At 26.3% G+C, this 22,550-nt stretch overlaps 1 long non-coding RNA gene across 1 annotated transcript in view; it reads right to left on the reverse strand.

Moving 5' to 3' along the window:
• LOC126551345 (uncharacterized) overlaps positions 1–22,339 on the reverse strand; it is a 36,811-nt gene extending 14,472 nt beyond the window's left edge. Inside the window, exons 1-3 of the long non-coding RNA XR_007605235.1 lie at positions 22,038–22,339; positions 847–1,048; positions 411–648 (exon numbers count right to left, since the gene is read on the reverse strand). This is a non-coding gene — a long non-coding RNA (uncharacterized LOC126551345). The remainder of the gene's footprint in view (positions 1–410; positions 649–846; positions 1,049–22,037) is intronic.
• Positions 22,340–22,550: the final 211 nt, after the last annotated feature.

Consider the following 22,550-nt stretch of genomic DNA (forward strand, 5'->3'; position numbering starts at 1 on the left):
AGTGAATTACATTTTTTTAATATTTTACATTTCGATGGAAAATATTCAAATTAAACTTCATAAAAAATAAATCCAATGATAGACGTTCTACATATATGTATATATATATTATATACTGTAAAATGCATAGTTATCAGTTCTATTATTATTTTAAACTATACTAACTATAGGTTATTCGTAATGAATAGTAGCTCGCGATTCATAATTGTATTACTTTTTGACTGAGAAACAGTGGATCTAATTATACTTGTACGCTTGTAATGGATGAACAAATAATTAAAAGGAACATAAAGTCAGAGACGTGATGCATAATAAATTAAACTAAATATATATGGAAACGGTATGTTGCGTTTCACGAACAAATATATACAAACAGAAAATGTTTACAGCCCAACGTGATTTAGTCTTACCATTATCTCCACGGCGTTTCGTTTGTACTTTGTTCCCCGCAGGACAATATCACCTGACCGAAACTTGAAGATATTAATCGCGTTGTAAATTCAAAACAACTTTAACACTGAAACAATTGTCTTCGTATTCATATACAGTTTCCGTGCCATACGTTCCGGTATCAAGGGACCGACACAATAATAATATATGTTCGTCGAGTCATTCAGTTCTAAAATAATTTTACTTTAAACACAATTCCTAAAACAAAACAAAATTCGTCTGAGATAGTTTCCATTTATAAAGTATTAACAATATGACAATTATCTTAAAATAAAAATACTAAACTATTAGCACAACTTTATAAAATGTTTATATTTCACTATGCATTTAAATTTTCGGACCTTCCGAAGATTTATAATGCATTATTCTAACTTAGTATAGAAATAATATACTTACATTGTTTGCAGGAAACTCTGCAAAAATCCAAGCAACATTTCCATCGTTCCATATAGTAGTAGAGTCTGTGATTTTAATAATCGTTTACCTCACGCAATCATACCTTCTTGGTGCACATGTATCATTATGTTATATTATTATAAAAACCCATCAAATATGTTCATCTTCTATTTTTCTTTATATTGATTCAATTATTCAAAACCTAATTTTTGAATTTTTAAGTATAGGTACAATTAGAAATTTTTATATTAGAGTAATTTAATAATATGATCATATTTTTGATTGATTGATATGTTTTTTGTATAATTTAAAAAGTATCTCGTCACGACTCTCGCTATAAACTTCTACTTTTCAAATAAAAAACCTTTTTTCACTTTAAATTATTCAGTAATTTATTTTTGAGAATTTATATGTATAAATCTAAATCAACATTTTGACGAGTTATAGTTGAGTTATTAACGATTTAATAATCTATAGTAAGGATAATATGTTTGAAAAATATGGGGCTATGATGATATAATAAATAATAATTATAATAATATTACTAGTCAATGTTAATCTTTATTATTTTATAATTAAATTTATAAAAATTGTCCTTGTATAATAAGTACTAGATTCGATATTAAATCTATTTTATATTTTTATCTACAAATTAAGAATTATTATTTTTAGTATCATTGGATACATTTTAATAACTCAGATAGTCAAAAACTGTTAGTTAAAATTTGAATTCAAATAAATCAAAAGATCGTATAATTCAATATGTGAAAGATAGGTAAGTAAGTACCAATTCACTGTACGTTAGGTGTCTAATTGGTTATTATTATGAAACAGTTAAATTTGAATTCAATAATACATCATTATATATGAAAAAACGATTTTAAACAGATACACCGTGGTGTGTCAAGTTTCAGTTTATATCATTAAATATATTTCATGATACATTTTTTTATATGAATAGCTATTAAAGTTATTTATTTTACTTTTAAAATTACGGTAGATTGATACAGTGGCGTATTTACAGGGAAGTCCAGGGATACTAGACCCCCCCCCAAAAAAAAAAAAAAAAAAAAATTAAAAAAACCGATACATATTCGGCATATTCCTGCAGTATAGTTAAGTAATGAGAAGTATAGAAATTTCTGTATATTCTGACGACGGTTTCTAAGTTACGGCTAAATATAAAGTATGATAAAGGCAATAGGTATATAGTTATCATAGTTTATATTAGGTAATTATGTATAAACTGTGGACCCACCCCCAGAAAAATTTGAAAATACATCACTGTGTTGATATAATTTTTTGCAAAAATATTGCATTTATTACATTATTTGTATTTAACTATTATAACAATATGTAATTATACTATATTATATAACTCAAAATTTAATAACATATTTCTGTAAATACTGTAAAACAGTAAATATAGATTCATAGTATCTATAAATAGATGATATTTTAAAATAAATTTAAAATATTACTGTGTAGTATAGTAAAATTCATAACAATATAAAATACTTAAAATTTAAGTTTATACAAATAATAGTTTTAAATTATAACAAAATAATAAATTAACATATTATGATTGATCGTTTAAATAAGTATAATTTCATCTAAATTGAAATGTAAAAATTCAATAAAAAAATTATTCTCCTTATACCTATATTTTTTGGGTTTTATAGATTCAATATGAGCTACTTTTGAATAATCTTGTACTAAATTTTCAAAAGTAAGATTCAAAAATAAAAGATTTTTAGAACTTTATTAACTTTTAACTAGTTTACAATTTTTTACGATTCTGATAGATTTCATCAAAATTTTAACATCAAACGTATAAAAAAAATCTCGGCCCTATGTATTTTTTTACAGATCTAAGAATATATATTTTTGTCTGATCTCGTGTTAAATTTTGAATTTTTAAACATTTCTACTTTGCAAGTAATATTTAATCAATATTTGTAAAAAAAATTAAAGAAATCTATAAGTTCTAATACCTGTGAATAATTCAAAAAAGAGTCAAAGTATTTTAATAATGTCATTATAAATAGAAAAGGATTATATAAACATCTGACGAAAGTTTCAAAACTCTATGGTTATTCGTTATCGATACATACACATAAAAAAAAAATTAATTTAGTCAAAAATAAGATTTGCATAAAAATTAGGATTTTTCTTTTATTCTTCGATTTTTTAATTTCGATCTTTTTCAAAGTACAAACTAAATTCAAGTTTTTATCCAAAACCATCTCTCAAAGATGAAAATTGAATTATTATTTCGACAAGTGGACTACTTTATCGTACTTACGTAAACACAAGAAAAACAAATTAACATACATCATTGTAAAATCAATAAATTCATCGCTCCGCTCAGATTCTAAAAGGAATGTTGGACTTGAATTTTGAATCGTCCCGTATAATATTACGTATTATATTTAAGTACCTACAATATCATAGTATAGGAATAAGTGGAGTGTATACTGAAGCGCGTCGTATAGATCAACCGTCGTCGTATCGTGTGCGAGCAACGGTAATCGAGCGGAAGACTTCAGATTTAGACTCTAGAGGGAAATCGACATGAAATCCTACTTAATAGACGTGTAGTAATCCACCGGGTTGTGTGCTTTAGGGCGCGACGAGAGTAGGTGAATCCGTCGAGGCGTATAGGGATATTCGAATTAGTGGTACGAATGTATCTTTCTATGTGTATATATATATATATATATATAAACTTCCTCCAATTTTATCCTACTCTTCTTCCTCCCTCTAAAAAAACCACCGAATTTTCGATGCCCATGTCGACCGGTCGTGTTGAAAACGTTTCACATGAAATAATTTGGCATATAATAATATTATATACATCCATCACGCAGTGTCCGCGATAATGATGAAAAGGCAACAAAAACAAAAACAAAAAAGCGCACGCGAGTACACAGATATCACGTCGTCCGCAAGCCACACGGACGGTTTAATTGTTACGAATTTTCGCGGGTTTGTTTAGGCGTTAAGGTCCCTTTAAATAGATTGATGAATGGCTCGTTACCATGGTTACTTCATTAATTATGAGGTCCGCGAACAAAACACGTCAAGTTCAATGTAAACATTATGTATACGACACGACGCACCCCGCGTAACACACTCTCACACCACTCTAACACGCGCACGCCGAACACACACATGCTCACGAGCGTTCGTGCGTAAATTATATAAATAAGCAATTTATACATTGACCGGCGACGCTTTTGTAGGACGGGTGGGCCTGGCTATTGTTTCCTACGAGATACAATGTATATAATATGTACGTATAATATTATACATCCATCCCTTGCAACACTCGAACGATCACGCCACCGACATCAAAACAATAATAATATATAATATTAATATTATAATGTACGCGTATTTTTTTTCGTTTGCGCCACCACAAATTTAACAATATAATATACATATATATTGAGTAATCTCAAATATGATTAATTTGTATTCATAAATATCAAAGCGTAAGCTCAAAATATACCGATGTAACAGCAAGAATCTCATAATATATACTCTGGATCTGATCTTTTAAAAAAAAAACCATACACTGCGAAGTAGTCTTCCAAAGCAACTCAGTACTATTTCTAAGTACATTAAGGAGTTTCAGGAATATCAATAACGATATTTTCCACTTGTGATAGCTAGAAAAACCTAAAACCAAATTCATAATTTAAATAATTCAAGATACTCGATTATGTTCTATAATATAGATATCTAACCATAATCAATTATTTGGCGACAGCGAAAAAGCGGACAAAATAAGTCAGAACTTATTGCTAAACGACTTTGTCTTACACAACGCTAAGACAAAAACCAGAGTATGGTAGCAGAAATGAATCTCAAAAACTTCTAAATTTAAAAACAAACACTCACAAATGGTAACCCAGCCACCTGTCATCTCGAGAAAAACAGAGACCTCCTTCAACAGAATTGGATTCGGCCACGCAACATGTTAACCAACATCAACACTTCGTGAAAAAAGAAAATCCCCCTAAATAATTATAAATATTGGTTAACGTCTCGCATGATATTACTGTGATAATAATGGGTTCGTGTAGTGGTAGTGGAAACAGTGTTGTTAGTATTGGCGGTGGTAGTAGTGGTGGTGTCTACTCCGCAGCGTTTGTCTATTTAAACGCCCTCCAAATTAATATGATACAATCTCAATGACGGTGTTATGATTGCGATTTGCGAGGAATGAAAAAAACTAATACCATTATTAGTACAACATTAAATTGTATTATATTATAATAGGCACACGCATAATATTAAATTATACTATACTGTTGCACGACACGTCAACGGCAGCGTTTCCATTAAAATCGCATTACGCGCGTACCACACGCGTAAGTCCACACGCGTGCTATTTCACCCGTTAGTTATTCTCTGTACGCACTATATAACACATAATCGGATCGATTCCGGTTCGATTTGCACCCGATCCCTGTATAAATAATATCTATTGGAGTATCGGTCGATTAGCATAATAATATATAGGAACGCGTAAAATATTATATTATAAATATATTATATACTACAAAGGTCGTTTATCAGCGTATGAAATTGAATAACGCTCACCGACGCAACCCGACTACCGCAGTCCCAGCGACATTACAATGTACGTATTTACTTAACATACCTACCTTATAATAATAATAACAACAACAGATGTATACATTTTAAACGTAATTTGAAACGAAATCGAACGGAACAATCTTCTTTACACTGCTTTACTCGTACGCACATATTATTGTATTAATGGTTTTTATGTATTACAGAAACTGTTTTCCCTATTTCTTCATTCTCCTCAAAAAATAGACCCACGACGTGTTTTTTTTTATTTGACTCGCCAATCACTCCCAAAAATCTTTGGAATAATCAAAATCATATGCATTAAATGTTCTCAAACATCTGTTATGTGTTGAACAACTAATTCAAAAATTAATTTAGATCTAAAGAGTTAAAACATGAAAAAATACAATCTATTCAACACTAAAATCATGTGACACCAATCATAAAAATCGCCATATAATACAATATTGAATTATTGAACATATACTTCACAGTTTATTTAATTGATCACTATTCACTAGATCACGTGTTTACTAGCTAATAAGTTAATACCTATTATCAGATTAAAATCATTATTAAATAATTGTTATTATATCTTAAACATTATACTATGAAATATGAAACTTGAAGCAAAAGAAGATAAGTGATGATTTACTAGGTAATATTGCTATTTACGATAGGTACACTAATGCATATTTTGATAAGTTAAAAAAAAAAATAAACTAAACGCAGTTTTTAATTTAAACATATTTTTCGTATACTATACAGAGTGATTGTTTTAGCGAAATTGTTGATTATTTAAAAACTATCAACTTGTTCAAAATTCACATAATTTGATGATAAAACAAAACAATATTTAAAAAAAAAATTAATTCCTTAAAAAGTTAAAATACGCTTTTTAAGTTATAAGTAGTTAAAACAAATTGACAAGGTACTCGTTCGAAAATTAATTTCTATGTAATCATGTGCCAACTTATTAAAATACTTTGAAAAACATTTTGTTTTAGAATAAGATATTAAAATGTATGTTTTCATTCAGAAAGTAAAACTATCAAAAATAAAAACAAAAAAAATTGTTTTAATATTTTTTTTTTTTTTTTAATAGCTTCAAATTGTGTATTCAACTATTTTCAAAATAATAAATTCTATACGTAAAAAAATCCATCTAGTGTATAAATTAATAATTTATAATATATACTCAAATTATTTTCCAAAATAACACCCAAAAGAATTTGAATATGGTTGAATTAAATAATAAAACATTACTATATTATTGTTTTTTACAAAATTTAAGGTAATACTTATTTAGCATAAATTAGTACCTACCTACTACTATACATTTATATTATATATAGTTATAATTATTTAAGTAAGTATATAATAAAATAATAATATATTATTATAATAATAATTATTTATAATGAAAAATTACCATGTTACGGTACCTAATTATAATTTATTATGTTTAGCCTGACCTTCCCCTACCATTGAAAAATCATGGGTAGGTTAGGTACCAATGGCAGGAACTCTATAGAGTCTGATTATTAATTTAAAATAAACTTTTTAGTATACAACTTTATTAATAAATATATATATATTGTACAGCACAATATGCAATATAAATAAGTACTTGACAACATGAATGGTAGTGATGGTACTAAATATTCACAGACTAAAAACCGTTCTGTGAAGATATTCTACGAGGTACAATTTATTTTTATTTTAATATATAACACATTTTTCATAAACTAAATCTACATTTTGTTATACTATAAAATACCATGACGTAAAAGACTTATGAACAAATATTAATATGTCCTCAATATTCGAATTAATTTCGATTTTGTGCTCAGATTACAATTTAATAATGATTATTATTTTTTTTTGTTTAGAGTATATACAATATTTAAATAGTTAATTGCGTATATAATATATTTATATATTATAATTTATGACTGTATGAGGCAATTAAAACGGTGTAATGGATTTCTTATCTTGTGTAGATAGTTAAGTATGTTTACATAATTTTTGGTGTGTATACGTACGTGTATGCGAGTATATTTAATATTTGTCAAAATCATAATAGACATAATGTAAAATCTTTACCAAGATAGATGGATGTTTTATTCATGCACATAAATACATAATATTACCAACGAGATGTTAAATCCTTTGATACACATGCCAACTATTATTATATTATGATAACGTGATACGTCACGTTTGAAGCATTTGTTTACAATTTTTATTCGTAATTTTTTTTTTTTTTGTTCATGATATGAGTAAAAATAGACACCATCGATACTCGTCAATATAATGTGACAGTACAGTAAAACTGTGAAAGAAATCGTAAGCCTAGCGAATAGAAATCAGACTTCCATTGTAGTTTCAGTAAGGGTACATGTGTATGTTTATTGTTTATATTATATATATATATATATATATTTATATATAGAAGGATTAGGTTTGACGAAAAAGACTAAAAAGACTTTAGAACCGTCAAAGCTCTCACTATTGATCCAACTTAACAGAGAATGCTACTCCATGACATCAGATATTTTGTCGCTCGAACTTTTAACAAAAAAAAAAAACGGAATGATATATGCCTATTTATCAAAGACTTGTGGTCGTATTTAATAATGCTTAATATACATGAGAGTATTATCATATTATAATTTGTCAAAGCTAATAAAGTACTCGTATTATACCAAATAGGTATTAATAGTTATATTTTCATTAAGTCAATCGTTAAGTAAAAGCTATAGGAATAACATTATACTTTGTTTTCCATATTATATGTTATAAAAATTACTTTTTTGAAAAATCATGTTTACCCGTTACTGTATTGGTTAATAGGTAGGTATAGGTAGGTAGTAAAAAAGTGACGACAAAAATCGTTGTTAGCGATAAATTCCTACCGTTCTTACTATCCGTGTTCAACAATCGATATTTTTTCAAAAGTTTCAAGTACAGTATGTGTATTTTACGTACGTACTCATTCCTATAAGTATATTATATGGACATTGGACACATGTGCGAGTTTATCATTAAAATAAATAAATATCGACATACTATAAGCATGTATCATATCAATTGTGTGCAACTGTATTCACTACAATGCAAATACGATGGTAACTGTTGTATCATAATAATAATAATAATTTGAAAAACATAAGGTCGCGACTAAAAAACTCGTATGAAAATTTAATCACAAAAATAAATGTCAGACATTTTATTATTATTTTAAATTGTGTGTTGTTTCAATGGTGACAGCATGTCAAGTCAACCGAAAATGGTGTAGACAGCTATTACTATCAGCTGCGCAAGGGTAGGTACGTTTTTACATACACGTATAATCTTGAGGGTGCATAGTCTGACAGTTTTTAGGCCGTTTATAGTATCGTCGCGCCCGGAGCATTTTTCAATATGGGTGGGTACATTCCCTGGTGCATTTTGTCGAATATGAAATAACTCACACGATAATACTTTCCATCCGTCTGCCGATCAATTAATACAATTGTACTCTTCATTTCAAGTGAATTGAAGTGTATGTGTTTTGAATAAACGTTTAATGTACCTACATACGTAGTAGTAGATACCATTTTTTGACAAAAGTCCTCACTCAAAAATAATTATGAGCGTGGGGAGCAATTTTGTAAGTGTAGATAAATATATTTTCTGGGTAGGAAATTTAATAGCTTACAGCAGCCAACGATTTTTAATTTTTCTGCAATTAAAATTTAAAGAAATCATGAAAATGCAAGTGCTATATATGTTTATGATATCTAGTTTTTAATATTCGATTGAGATTTGATAATTTGAGTTTGAAATCAACTTTGATATTTTGGTCGACATCCCAAGGACTTCTTCTAATATTATATACTTTATTACATAACAATATTACTTGCGGATAACACGTGAGACACTGTCGTGTATGATGCCCAATATATAGTTCGCCCGTCATACTTACGACGATAATAAAAATATTGTATATCTAACTACATAATACAATTATGACAATTATGAATCGATTTAATTATTGGCTACATTGCGTTATAGCGGATAATAAAACTCAGTACGTTGTTCGCGCGAAAATTTCAGGTGTATGGTGTATACTGTATAGGTATGGTGCACACATAATTATTATATTATATTATACATGTACGGTCCACGGGGTGTTCCATTATTCCAGCATTCTTTTGGATTTATTCCCCCCCCCCCGCTCCGCCATTACTTTTTTTCATCCTTTACATTCGCACTCGCTAGCCGTAACACGTGTCGTACTAGCGATTCCGGGACCCGCGCTCGAGCTCAGAATACTGATGATCAACGGGGATTATGACCGGCAGCCGTCGTCGGTTGACAATAACATCCGATCGCGAAATACCCAATTTCACCGGCTGCTGCGGGCTGGATGACTACCAAATGTACTTACATATATTGATGTATACAGAGTGTTTATATTTTTACTATATAAGAAGTTTATCCGGAAATACAAGCATCTAAATTATTATTTTCGGTTGAAATGAACATTGTAACTAGTTAACAATTTTCTATATGATTATCAGTTGTATTGATAGATAATTGTTTTTTTTTACCTTGAAATATTTATATTTTCTTTGATATTGCTTGCAAGTTCAAAATAAAAGTATCCTTCTGTATAAAATAGATGACCCGGTTCCTATGTTACTCTCTGTATTCGTACAAATATATTTATATAATATATATATTATATTATATTGGAATGAAAGAAGTTTATATTTATATAGGCGTTTAGTTTTCTACTCGTATTATTTGATTGTTGTGCATAATATATAATTTATATGTATATAGAGGATTTTCTGGATGAAGGTATGACGATTACTGTATGCATATACACTCCGATGTGCGGAAATAACATTTTTGGAGGCCAAACATTTTTTTCCTCCCAAACTATATTATTATTATAAATTATTTATACGGAACAAATATTACAATATAATGTATAAAAGTTTATATTATTAGGTTTTTCTTATATCTATATATACAAGACTATATAATATACCTTTGTACCGTTTTTCCTAATACAGTGGAACGTATCAATCGTGTATTCGTATCACCATGTCAATATTATACGTATAAAGCCAATCATATTTTCAAAAACTCAACGCGAAACCTTTCCGTGTCAACATTAATGAATCTATAACTTTTTAAGGAACTAGTGGTTTATCGTATTATTTATATAAATAATTCATATGTTTATGAACAAGAAAAACTATAACCCACGCGGTCTTAATCGAACTGGATTCTATATAAAATGAAATTGCAAATAAAGTACTACCCGCAATAAGATCGTATATTGACTCACGTTTTGTAAAGGATATGCGACATATTATGTATAAATAAATATAATAAAGTATATTAACTTTCTCCCTCTGTGTATATGTATAAAATGCATATAATCTGTTTTGGTGTTCAGATATCAAATGCGATCTATGTAGTGAGAAAAAGTTTATTGTAAATTTAACGCGACACTAATAAATAAGAATATTCTGGGTAGAAATATTTTAAAATATAATATCTATAATACCTTCGTTTCCATTAAATCAGTTTGACAAATTCAAATGATATTTATAGAGTAAAGATAGCTTAATATACTTAAAAATAAATAAATATGAAAATTAAAACAAAAATATTTAATAATTAGATATTATTTGAGATTGCATCAAAAATTATTAGATACTGAATTATAAAATTAATTAGTTATTACATTTTTAGTCAAATAATGATTGGTTATTAGAGTTAGTTTATTTGAGTTTAATGAAAAATATAAAATGTACGTAATAAATAGAGTATTATTAAAGCGAAAATTTGCAGATAAAATTGTTAATTTTAAAATATAAGTACATAATACTTTACATTCATAATTTTATTTTTTACGCAATACGCATACTGTTATATTATAACTTGCCATGAATAAATTATAATTAATGATTTACTATTTATTCTTTTCTGCTTTAATTTACCATATCTTCACGATATAAATAATAAATTATTAAAAGTTTAAGGAAAATATCATGCTCGCTAATATTTGTAAATAATTTTAAAACTATTATAATTTAAAGTTATTTAAATATTAATAATAGTATTTACTATTATAGATTAATCTACTGATTTATTATTATATACATGTATATAATAATTATTCTTTCCTTAAATAGTTTAATATATATAAAAAAAAATAATGTTAAAAACTATATGAATGTATTTTTACATATTATCTCTTTATTAAAAATTGTATTATTATTCTTTCGATCATAGACTCGCGCGTTCACAGTACATAGAGTATAAATTAATTGAATTATATTTTTCAATGTTTCATGTGTTCTATTGTATACAATTCTTTTTTTTAAGTTATTAAAAAGTTACAAACCGAACTTTTAATTAAAATGTCAAGTTTTAATTTCGATAAAAGCAAGAATAAAAACAATGAAATACTTTTAAAATGTTCAAAATATCACGGTGAGCTGATAAGTTGTTATAATATTGTTTGAAAATTTAATGATGCTTAAAATAAAGGATTATCTCTCAGCCTACAGTTTAAATTTCCATGACAACTAGCTAGTACTCAAATTACAATAAAAAAATGTACATACAATATTGATTAACACAAATGAATGAGTATTAGCGAATATAAACAGTAGTCGATATACGTATGACGTCAAACATAACCACTCTTGGTGGTTGTTTTCAATATATTATGTAGTTAGTTATTATAATTAGGTATTGTCAACTGTAATAAATAATAATATTACATATCTAAAGGTACTGTTAGCCAAGTTTAGTAATTAATATTGACATTAATTTTTCCGTGTTCTATTATCTACAAAAATATTATTTAATAGCCTATTATTTTATTTTATTTTATTTTGAATTTTTTGTTAAGGTACTGAGCGGTGATAAATTAATAACTATTATAGCATTAGGAATTTATGATATTGTAAGTAGAAAACCAAGTCATACAAGATTCTTTTGAGAGTAGCAACCAAAATTTTCAAAACATTTTCAGGGCTTTGACAGAAATCAAAAATTCCATTAAATGATTAGAAGATGTCTAACTGATGATTCGCTTTAAATGCCATATTATAATTTATAATGAATCAACACAATGTGTTTAAAACTACAACCATTAATAGCAGAGACCATCAACTTCATCCTCTCTTATGTGAACAAACCAAACAATTAGATGCCAACGAATATAATTCAAATATAATTCAATTGTGAATATGTATCTATAATCTATTAAAGTATAAAACATGAATAATAAAAAATAAAAGTTAATAGAAAAATATATATTTTTATAATACGGCGCTTTGTATATGCAATTTTGATGCAATATGTATATAAGCTCGAAATTGAAAATATTCTATTCTATGGAATCTGATTCGATAATTAATGAAATAGATAAGAATACACTGGAGAGCGGACTAAAGTGTAAAAAAGGCCGGTTACCCCTACTCCTGTATGGCAAGAAATTATATGCAATTGGTATACCTAATCTAAGAGTAAATAAATAATTTTCAGATAATTCATATTTTTGTTTTTGGTAAATATAAATTTTAAGTACATATAAAAACAAAAATGATGGTACCAAAGTTAACGCAATAGGACCATTTATTCCAGAGTTATGTTGAGTTAAAAATTGTAGTTTTTCAATGTTATTTGTATGGAAGTTCAATTTCATGCCATACAGTGGTGGGGGTAGCGGCAGTTGAAATTTCCCGTTTTTCGTAACATACGAAAATAGGCGAGTCTGCGCTCCAGTATATTCTTATTTATCTCAGTGTTAGTAGGTTAACTATCATAATATACACATAAGATATCCATGTAATATATTATCATGCATATAAATTATAAAATGTTCGTGTACATCAATTTTAGTTAATATTTTCATTATAGCTAAGATAAATAATTAATAATAGTATTGCATTTTTTTAAAACAATAATACGTTTGTGCTTATTACTTAGTACAACTTATTAAAAATGTATAATGCCTGTCTACATTTTAAAACAACTTTAAATATTTAAATAATCAGCGTAAACTTTTGCTAAGAAAATCACGTAATTGTTCGTTTTACTAATTTATGTTCAGTTTGGATTTTGTATAGCGAAACAAGATAAGTTATTTCAAAAATACTCATATGTTACATTGTGTTGAAGATAAAGAGATAAAGAATATAACCTTGGAAATAATGTATCGTAAAATATTTTATACTTGCAAAAAGAGTTTGTATAATTTTTTTAACTAACATTTTATGCTTTATACTTATATGTTACTAACTTTTTCAAATGCCAATATATAGGTTTTAAAAGTTTTTAAACAAATGCACAATATAATAGCTAATATCGTACAACTTATTTATAACATTTATTTTTAAATTTACAGGAAATCTTTTTTTTAAAAACTGACAATATTTTACAGTAGTTTTATATTTTATTTGCAATTTCTCATCACCTTGTCTACTACAATGCATATTCTTTCTGTTTATAATTTTACAAAACTATTACCGTATTGTAAAAACACAATATATTTAACATTTGTAATATTTTTTGGGTCACCTGAAATAATAACTTTTGTTTTTTTTTCAAAGAGAGATATTGAAATATTATAAATCCAAAGTAAGTTAATATTTTAAATATTGAATATAAATAATTATATATATATATATTATTATCAAAATCATTTTGTTTTACAAGTAATAAATTAAATTATTTCAGACAAACCACAAATCATGAGGTGTTTTTAAATCATATTTTTTAAACATTTAAGAATTCCATTTTACTGCGATTATAAAGTATACCTTATATTTTCTAAAAAGTTCCCTAATTCACAACAAAAGAATTATTCTGAGCACACCACTACAGCACTATATTAATAATATCAATATTTACAGTCACGCCTGAGTAGAAGGCGTCGGCGGCCTATATAATTGTATGCAACTACGCACTTTGCTGCAGGTACCTACCTGTTTAATACCTTCGACGACGAGAGCGAGCGCGGGTTTAAGGCGGATTAGAGCCGGAGCCTCGCGCTGCAAGTGGCCGATAAGGACGCAGAACGACTGTATGTACGATAATGCCGAACTGGCTGCAGCTCGAATAAAGCGGCTTAGCTTTTCCAATCGTAAGTCCTCGCCCGCGAACCACCTCAAACTGTTTGTAATTAAACTGCCACGAAGCAGCAGTACAAAAGCCAGAGCCATGTATATACACTTATGTCCTCCTCGGCCCTCGCCATCCCCCATCACGGTAATAACTTGAAATCAGCTAAAGGTCGATGGTCTTTGCACTGCACCCGTGTAAAGCCAACGACACAAAAACCTTTGTCTTTAACGTTCACCTTCCCACCAGCTCATGAATTATATATTATATTTATTATAATCTAACTCCCACAACACCACTCCCCCATCAATGATATCCGAAAGCCTACGTATTTCGATTCCTATTGTTTTCACCATATTATGAAATATATATCCTCGTCTTCATATGTTTGCGATTGAATGTGTTATAACAGAATTTTCCCCAAAGACGTCCTGTACTTAATACACGTGTGACTTAAAACTATAAACGCACATCCTCATATAACCATCATATTGGTCCACATACCGCATATACCATACAAATATAAAATATGTATATTATATGTATTTTAAATTAGACTTTATCATTGATTCTTTTGGTTATCGACAGTGTATAACTTAAATTTACTAAGACGGCAATTCACATTTTGACAACCTATGGGCTATGAGTCTATGCATTTGCATTTATTTAAGAAAAATACCATATGTATTATGAAAAAAAATTAATATATACTAAAACATACTCGTATAAGTATATGTATATATATTAGCATATGTTTTTATTTTTATGATTTAACGTTATTAACCAAAAAAAAAAAATTTATGTCATATTTGAAAAATTGAGAAAAATGTTTGTAGTTTTATAAATTCAAATTACAACTTTTTAAATTCTAGTACCGTAAAAATATAAATAATATTTATTGGGATTTTATTATTATTATTATTATTATTATTATGAATGGTAAAGACTGAGGATGGAGGAATAATTAAATATTTAATAGGTATAATTTTATATAACCGTTCGCATTTTATCGTTAAAAATTCTAACTACACCATTGCATTTAGTCTATTATGTAACTGGTACGAATTACCGATATCTCCGCCTCTATTACCTTTTTCAAACTCTACTTAAATACTCTTGACACAACCAATATAACATTTTAATTTTAACCTAACTCATATGCAACTTATGTTGGCCGACGTTTGATTATTGATCCACGTTACCAGTTTTAAATTTCTTATCTCTCACATCAACAATAGTATGTATACAGAAAAATTCGTTGATACATAAAAAATTATAGCAAAAATAAACAAAAGCTGAGATAGCATTCTCCACAAACAATATATATCTACAGATAGTTTAGATTATAGTATAATAATTCGTAATATCTAATACAACATACGATTCATATTTCATACGATTATCGATTTCCGAATAATAAACATTTATGGAATACGTAGGTACAGTAAGACAGTGTGAGCAAAAAAAACATTGCACTTCGCAACTTTCATATTATATTCTTAAAAATATTACAAAATAATATAAAATATAATATATGTTTATCATGGAGCGGAAATCAACATAATACGCAACAATGATCAGTCAAATTGATTTATAAATTATAAATAATATTTATGATCATGCAACAATTATGTATAAATAGAATTATATATTATATTGTATGAAAATTTTCATTTTAACTTGATTATCGATGTAATCGTTCAATTATTATTATCTGGCATCGAGCTGATCGCTTCCAAATGACTCAAAACCGTGTGCATTTTACTGATAAACATTCGGGTCCCAACAATACATATAATGCAGCACCAAAAATCTGAGTTCCAAAATGTTTTAAGGAAATTACAAATTAAACTATATATTTACTAGCTGTAAGACAAGTTTTATATTAACTTTTTGTACTAATCACTATGCATTTAACAATAAAAGTTATAATCAGCTATGTAATTTCATGAATTTATTATTTTTTGCAAACTACTCTAAAACTTGCGTGAAATAGTCTTAATTATTCTTAATTATTCAGATATTAATATATTAATTCCATGTTTTGTCAACATGTCTGACTTTTAGTTAATATTATGTTACACTAATAATATATTATAGTTATTATTGTAATAATAATAACAAGTCTATATAACAACAACATAATATTTCATTTTTGTTTTAATAATTTATATTTGTATTAAAAAAAAATTCAAACGATTATGTATAATTTATTTATAATCCGATCAAACTTTTAATACCTATCATAAGCTTCATTCTTTTATACATATATATATATATTATATAACTAATATTTTGCAAACTTTTTTTCATTATAAGTTAGGAATTCCAACACACTGGATTAATTTTATTCGTTGTAATTAATTTTAACGTTTGGTATGTTAAATTGCAATCTAAAATTTAAAAAAAAAACTATGAAAATTAAAATAAAACGTTAGAAAAATAAATTGAAATATACTATATTGTGCATTTTTAAACATTGTTATTATTTAAACTATTTTCCATATTACCTATATATATTATATGTATTTTAACGTCATTAAATGGGTTGAAATCGATTTTTACATAATTTAAAACTCTGTATAATGCACACGAGTTAGCAGAACAACTTTCTAAATCAGTTAATATTAGGTAATGAAAATTATTATCAACATTTTTTATAAAAATGTTTTATCTTCGGCAGTATTGACTATTGGATTTACGCTATTATGTTACATCTACCTCTAATAGTTTAAACTGTGTTCACAATATACATATACAAAATACAATATATTATTTTACATTATTGTATGAAATATTTTTTATCTTGTCACTTAATTCGTCAATAAAATAATCAATTTTTTTTAATATCAAATCTGAATTTGACACGTTTTATGACCGATAAAAACTCTTAACATAGGTTACTTCGATAGTTATTTTATGATAGGTGTATAATGTATAAAATAAGTAAATTATGCTTATTATTATTATTTCTAAATGGATTATTATTAAATTTATTATTTGCTCGTCACTCGTCAGATACATCATTCGACAATTATAGCGCTTTAATAATGTATATAATACTTATCTGAAGTTGCTGAGATAACGATTTAATACTGCAGAAAAAATTAAAACATAATATGTTTATATAATATATTAATATACCTTTATGTTATTGCTTCAGGAGAATTTATATTTATATTATTATAAAATATAATAATTTCTATACTTGCTATGAAATGAATGTATTATATATAATAATTAATAACTACCTATTCTGATAGATTTTTAAACCTGTCCTATGTTTATATGCTAGACAAATAGAATATCACATCCATATAAACTATAAATAATAGCAAAACATAATAATAATTAATAGTATTTACAATGTGCCTCTTAAGAACAAAATAAATTACACAAAAATGCGAAATGCACTCAATGTTTTAAATACAAAATATTGTGCAAACGTGTACATTATTTATATAATTGTGTTTTTTATGGGTCAATATAACACGGAATTATGGGAAACAACGTAACAAACATCAATGCCAATGAAAAATGAAAATATATAGTAAAATATCAGTCATGACTCCATGAGCTAACAAAATATGAGCAAATGCATGTGCTAAAACTGAATGGCTAGTTATAGTTTAACACTTTATTTTCATAATATTTGGAAAATAAATTTCCGTAAATAAATATTTGTTTTTAAAGCTATTAAAATGTCGGAGACAAATGTGAAATCATAATAAAATAATACAATTTAATGAAATAAAATAGAAATTATTTATAAAATTATACCTGCTGTGTTTTAATATATATAATAGTATATAATAGTTTTTTACATATTTATAAAATTATTAATAAAATAAAGCAGATTGTAGGATTTTATTAAACATGTGCGACAACATGTTTTCACGGAATACAAAAACGTATATGAATTTTATCATAATATATATATATATATATATATAAGTTCAAATGGTTTCATAATATTCGTTACATTTAAATTTACTGATGAGAAAATAAATAATTCACTTTGTTTTGTTTTATATCAAAACTTGATTCACAAAAAAAAAAAAATGTCTTACGCTGAAAATACAGCATTAGTAATTATTGATAATGACTTGCACTTTTTTATATAATTGCAGAAACACATAAATTTAATAAGTTATTCTTGATTTTTAAAATACAATCAAAAACTAAACCTGTCAAAAACAAATCGTATAGGTAACCTATTTTCTCTAAACAAAAGTACTCATCTGACATTTGATAAATTCAAAATAAATATGTTTGACGATGATTTAGTTAAATAATCATGTACGTGTATCATATGTGCATTGTTAAAAAAATATAACGATTCATATTTAAAAAATAATTATAGGACGAAAATTTGAATATATAATAGAATTTCTGTGGTAACAATTTTATATAATACGACTATGAAAGCTAAACTTTTTCGATTCATTGACAAGAAACTTAATGAATAAAGAAATACTAATAATAACATATTTTGCGGTATAGAAGGTACAGTAAATAATATAATATGTATGGTTTAATGATGGAATACGGCACTAAATAATTAGATATCTATAATATTATATAAAAGTATTATTAAAATAAAACATTATTTAAAATATATATTAAATATATTTTAATATAGTTCATAGAGCTTAAGAATCAAATAGTACGTTGTATATAATATATATTTATATAAGATATTATATAATCCAAACTTCAAACTGAATAATAATAATTATATTATTAAATGTATTAAATATAAAGAATATTTGATCGTATACTCTACTACCTTATTGTATTATTGTACAACTTAATGTACTCAAATATTATTTGAATTAAATGAAATTTGAGACAAAATTTTAATGACATCCGGTATACACAAGAATTTGCGAATTAAACGATTCTTGGGAAGTTAAGAATATATATTATAAATTAATATGAAAATATTATCATAATGACTGAACCACATAATATATAATACGTAAGACAGGGACTATTTTAAACATAATTTTACAGTTTGAATGAACACCATTATATTGCATACTCTTATATATGTGTGTGGGTAAAAATCAATTTCAGAAATTTAGTCAAATATACCAGTGATATATGCAGTAATATATTCCGTTGTACACAAAATGTAATAAAAACAATTTTATAAATAAATTATAAAAATTTAAAATACGAAGAATACATCGTTGTATCATAGCATTAGAGTATTAGACTAAAATGACATGAGAATTCGGATAACCCTTGTAACTTAAAGCTTATATTGTATAAACCTAAACTTCAAGTTCATTTTACAAACAACAAAATTTAAAATTGGAAGTTAAATGTATAGGTATGTATAAGTTTGTAAGATCAAGTTTGTTTATTTTATTTTTTATTTTAGATTCTTTGACCGACCTCTATGAATGTAAACTAATACTAAAAACTGTATTTTGCAAATTGCGTTACTAGACTGCATTGGACGTAGGTATATTATGAAAATTATTCATTTTCAATACGACCACAGAATAAAAGAATTAAATTTATTCTGTGATACAATTATATCTAAAAAATACAAATAATAAAAAATTTCACTGATCACAGTTTAAAAAAATTGTATGAAGCTCTAAAATCTATATATAAATATATATTAGGTATAATTTATAGCATCATCACATCGACTTCAGTCGTGACTTATCACGATTTTTTTGAGTTATAATTAATAAACAAATATTCGATTTTTCCAAGTATTTTTTTTTTTTTTTTGTAAACATTAAAAGTTCAAATTTTTACGGAATATGTCAAAATAACAAATATTTGCTAGTAATTTTGTAGTTGAACATGCATGTAATTTTTAGTATTTACATCTAAGGTTAAAATATTTAACACTAAGTAGCTTTAGACAATAGAGAAAACTTAAGCGTCATTATAGAAAAAAAATGTTATGTCTAAATTTTAAATTTTTACGAAATCATGTTTAACGATAACGATTTATCCTCAAACGATTTTAAATATTTGTTATTATTCAATAAGTATAAGTCAAAGTACTTGAACATTTTTACCAGTTATTTATATTGGAATTTTCTTTACATAATTTAATTTTCAAAATATTTCGCTTATTTTAAGGTTACCTATAGGCTATAGGCATTTGAAATATTAGAGATTTTTTTTTTATAAATGTCGATTTTTTTTTTTTAACTTTTTAATTTCAAGTTATGTTGCAAATTATTTTGTAGTTAAACAATAAACATGTATAAAAAATGTTGTGTAAGTAGCTTAGCATTGAAAATTTAATACAAGATTTTCCATAAGTTAGGCTTATAATAGTTATTATAAAAGAAGTTGAGCGTTGGTCAATTAAAAAAATGTTATGTATAATGATTACATTCTTACGAAATCAAAAACTCACGCGTATAAAAACGATTTACTATCAAATTTTTGTTGTAGTTAAAAATTATTAGTCGTAGAAACTTGAAACATACATCAATTATTAAATTTGCATTTTCATCTCCGTTTTTCGTATACAATGGTCAATAATACTTAACATTGTATTCAAATTTAACACACTCATTATACCTATAATCTATGTCCAAAATCCACTCGATATCTACTGTACAGCAGAGAGTTACTCACGTGCCCACCTTTTTTCTATTAATATTTTTATAAGATAACAACATTTAATTTCGTTAACTACTCAAATCACAGTTTTTTTTATATTAAATTTTGTAACAAGATGTTGTGATAATCGCTAATTTTTTTATAGATACTTTAATTAAAATCAAAAAAATATTCTAACACTCGGGGGCGGACTGGGGCAACTTTTCGGCCCAGGAAATATATACTTTGACCGGCCCTCGCCATGTTTTGGTGATCACAAAATATAAAAACTCAAATATACCAGTTTTAATTTAAAACAGTCAATAACAAAATGAAAACAAGCAAAAACCTCACAAAATTATCATATCATTGAACGTATACACTATACAGTATATTAATATATTAATATATTGTAAAATATAAATTCTCGAAGACTAGCCGAGGTTATAAACGCACATTAATGAATTGGCATAATCGACATTATTAATAGACGTTCTAAATAATAATTGTTCGTGATGCAGATAGGATGTAGTGGAGGATTATCAGCCAATTCAAAACCTAAAATCTATTTTTAAAAATCAAATGTAAACAAATTTGAATTTTTACACTTACGTGTTATGATGTGAAAAAATAAATATATTTATAATTTTTTTTTTTTAAACAAAAGTATAATATTCAATTTTTAATAACTGACTTGACCACCTTTTCACAAAAACCGTCCAAGTATATAAGAATAACTAATTATTTTTGAGCAGCGGCCCACCGAGAAATTTACCGTTATCCCGCCAGCCCAGTCCGCCCCTGCGAGTAACACTTTATTTATTAGTAATATTATTATTAATTATTATTTATAAATAAAATACCTGGTTTATATCGTCCGAACATTCTGCAAGATTTCCATACAGTCGCTGTATAGCACCAAATCGTGATAGATTAGATGCCTATTCACGAATTCACGATAGTGACTGAATATCTAATTGGCATTGTATTATTGACATTTATTGTGAATGTGATTGAAAGCCTTAAAAGTTTAAATTTAAAACACAAATTGTCAAATTGTAACTTGAAAAATATTATTGGTTATTTTGGTCTTCTGAGTACTAACGATTTAAGATAATATAATATTTGGAATATTCCGATATTACTTTTATTTTATATAATATTAAGTACCTACCTACCTATATTAAGTACCTAGGTTACAACCTCCTATTAGCTATTTAAATTTACAATTAAATACCAATGGATATAAACCATGGTATAAATTCAAACATGATATTATAAACTATGTTTTAGGTATACAGTATCACTCCTAATTAGCCCACTTAAATTCCCATTCCGATTTTTTTTCAATATTTAAGGTTGGTAACAAAAGATAT

This window comes from Aphis gossypii, chromosome 3, assembly GCF_020184175.1.
Source record: "Aphis gossypii isolate Hap1 chromosome 3, ASM2018417v2, whole genome shotgun sequence".
Classification (NCBI taxonomy): domain Eukaryota; kingdom Metazoa; phylum Arthropoda; class Insecta; order Hemiptera; family Aphididae; genus Aphis; species Aphis gossypii.